General features: G+C 33.7%; 1 non-coding gene and 1 pseudogene across 1 annotated transcript; both read right to left on the minus strand.

The window, feature by feature from the left end:
• Positions 1 to 102: 102 nt before the first annotated feature.
• LOC129251699 (5.8S ribosomal RNA) lies at positions 103 to 283 on the minus strand (annotated as a pseudogene).
• A 593-nt stretch (positions 284 to 876) lies between these two features.
• LOC129251713 (small subunit ribosomal RNA) lies at positions 877 to 2,867 on the minus strand. The gene has a single exon (XR_008583073.1). It is a non-coding gene; the product is annotated as a small subunit ribosomal RNA (ribosomal RNA).
• Positions 2,868 to 3,286: the final 419 nt, after the last annotated feature.

The following is a 3,286-nucleotide window of genomic DNA, read 5'->3' on the forward strand; positions in this document are numbered from 1 at the left end:
TGCTATTAATATTATGAATTATTTAAAATCCAATAATATACACATTTGCTTAAATTCAATTATTTTTATAAAAGAATAAGCAACTTATTTAGCATAGTCTTACAACCCTCAACCATATGTAGTCCAAGCAGTACTTTAAAATTGAATTTAATGTACATAACAGCATGGACTGCGATATGCGTTCAAAATGTCGATGTTCATGTGTCCTGCAGTTCACACGATGACGCACAGTTTGCTGCGTTCTTCATCGACCCATGAGCCAAGTGATCCACCGCTTAGAGTATTTTTTTATTTATTTTTATTTATAACAAATGTCAATTTTTTTTTGCATATATTAATTGAAAGAGTAAAATTAAATAATATTAATAATATATAAATTGATTTTCTTTCAATAATATATATCAAATATATTTAACTCTAAACATTTTTATTAAGTTGCGAATGTCTTAGTTCAACAATAATACAGTGGTGGTATTTATTATGATTCAATTATTTTGTATTTTTTTAATCATTTTATGTATATATAATAATATAATAAATATATACCACTTTTGTTATTGTGAACAAATTAACTTATCATTCAATCAAATGAATAATATGTACAACTTTTTATTTTCATGTTTAAAGGTTTTTAAAAGAAAAAAAATAAGAAAAAACATTACAAAATGTACCATCATATATTATATTTAATATGATATAATTGATGGATCACAAATTGAATGAAAAAGAATAAAAAGAATTATGGATTCCAAAATAATTATATAAATTTTTTTTTTTTTTTTCTTTTTTTTTTTTTTTTTTTTTCTTTTTGTTCGTTTGTTTGCTTGTCTGTTTGTTTGTTTGTTTGTTTGTTTTTCTTACGGATATGGAACACAATAATGATCCTTCCGCAGGTTCACCTACGGAAACCTTGTTACGACTTTTACTTCCTCTAAATAATCAAGTTCGGTCAACTTTTGCGAAACAACCGTGACACACGAGGCGTCACAGTGATCACGTCCGGAGACCTCACTAAATAATTCAATCGGTAGTAGCGACGGGCGGTATGTACAAAGGGCAGGGACTTAATCAATGCGAGTTAATAACTCGCACTTACTGGGAATTCCAAGTTCATGTGAACAGTTTCAGTTCACAATCCCAAGCATGAAAGTGGTTCAGCGGTTTACCCGGACCTCTCGGTCTAGGAAATACACGTTGATACTTTCATTGTAGCGCGCGTGCAGCCCAGGACATCTAAGGGCATCACAGACCTGTTATTGCTCAATCTCGTTACTGCTAGACGCAATTTGTCCATTTAAGAAGCTAGTGTCCTTATAATGGGACAAACCAACAGGTACGACTCCACTTATATAAACACATTCAAACACTTGTACATTCAAGATGTACGCATGAAAGAAGGCTATATAAGTTTCAACATCATAATCCTGAAAGCATCTATTTAATATATTTGAGTCTCGTTCGTTATCGGAATTAACCAGACAAATCACTCCACGAACTAAGAACGGCCATGCACCACCACCCATAGATTCGAGAAAGAGCTATCAATCTGTCTTACACGCTTATGTTCGGACCTGGTAAGTTTTCCCGTGTTGAGTCAAATTAAGCCGCAGGCTCCACTCCTGGTGGTGCCCTTCCGTCAATTCCTTTAAGTTTCAGCTTTGCAACCATACTTCCCCCGGAGCCCAAAAGCTTTGGTTTCCCGGGAAGCGACTGAGAGAGCCATAGTAGTAGCTACACCCAATTGCTAGCTGGCATCGTTTATGGTTAGAACTAGGGCGGTATCTGATCGCCTTCGAACCTCTAACTTTCGTTCTTGATTAATGAAAACATCTTTGGCAAATGCTTTCGCTTAAGTTAGTCTTACGACGGTCCAAGAATTTCACCTCTCGCGTCGTAATACTAATGCCCCCAAACTGCTTCTATTAATCATTACCTCTTGATCTAAAAACCAATGAAAGTAGAACAGAGGTCTTATTTCATTATTCCATGCACAAAATATTCAGGCATTTGGAGCCTGCTTTAAGCACTCTAATTTGTTCAAAGTAATTGTACCGGCCCACAACAACACTCGATGAAGAGCACTGAAGTAGGTTTAAATAGGAGGAATATATAAAAAATACATTGTATTAATTATATATAAGAACTCCACCGGTAATACGCTTACATACATAAGGTAATGTACATACCACAATATATAGTTGTACTACCCGTATGAAGCACAAATTCAACTACGAACGTTTTAACCGCAACAACTTTAATATACGCTATTGGAGCTGGAATTACCGCGGCTGCTGGCACCAGACTTGCCCTCCAATAGGTCCTTGTTAAAGGATTTAAAGTGTACTCATTCCAATTACAGGGCCTCGGATATGAGTCCTGTATTGTTATTTTTCGTCACTACCTCCCCGAACTGGGAGTGGGTAATTTACGCGCCTGCTGCCTTCCTTAGATGTGGTAGCCGTTTCTCAGGCTCCCTCTCCGGAATCGAACCCTGATTCCCCGTTACCCGTTGCAACCATGGTAGTCCTAGATACTACCATCAAAAGTTGATAGGGCAGACATTTGAAAGATCTGTCGTCGGTACGGGACCATACGATCTGCAAGTTATCTAGAGTTCAACCAATTTAACGATCAAATGATCGCTTGGTTTTAGTCTAATAAAAGCACACGTTCCATAAGGTCCGTGTTTATATTGCATGTATTAGCTCTAGAATTACCACAGTTATCCAAGTAACTGTTAACGATCTATGGAACCATAACTGATATAATGAGCCTTTTGCGGTTTCACTTTTAATTTGTTTGTACTTAGACATGCATGGCTTAATCTTTGAGACAAGCATATAACTACTGGCAGGATCAACCAGAATAATATTTTTATTTATATATTTTTCTTTGTTTTTCATATTTGAAAATTTCATAAATTACGGTGTATATAAAAAGTAAAGGGGCGCGACCCCTTTAGCTTTTCTTATTAAAATTCAAAAACCGTTTTTTATGAAAAAGAATTTTCGTTCTCTATATATATATTTTATATAAAAATATAAGAACGATATTTCTTCTTAATATTTGCCAATTTTCAAATAATTTATCATTTTTAATAACATTTTACTTTTTTTTCAAATGCATTTTTAATGTAATAATTTCATATATTACATAATTTTTCTCTTTGAATTGAAATTAATAATTTCATAATTCTATTTTTTAATCATAAATATATATGATTGAAAAAATTTTCTCCTCTTTTCCTTTGTTTAAAATTTAATTTTTCTTATAAATTTTTGTTTTT

The sequence above is a fragment of the Anastrepha obliqua genome, unplaced genomic scaffold (assembly GCF_027943255.1).
Source record: "Anastrepha obliqua isolate idAnaObli1 unplaced genomic scaffold, idAnaObli1_1.0 ptg000063l, whole genome shotgun sequence".
Lineage (NCBI taxonomy): Eukaryota > Metazoa > Arthropoda > Insecta > Diptera > Tephritidae > Anastrepha > Anastrepha obliqua.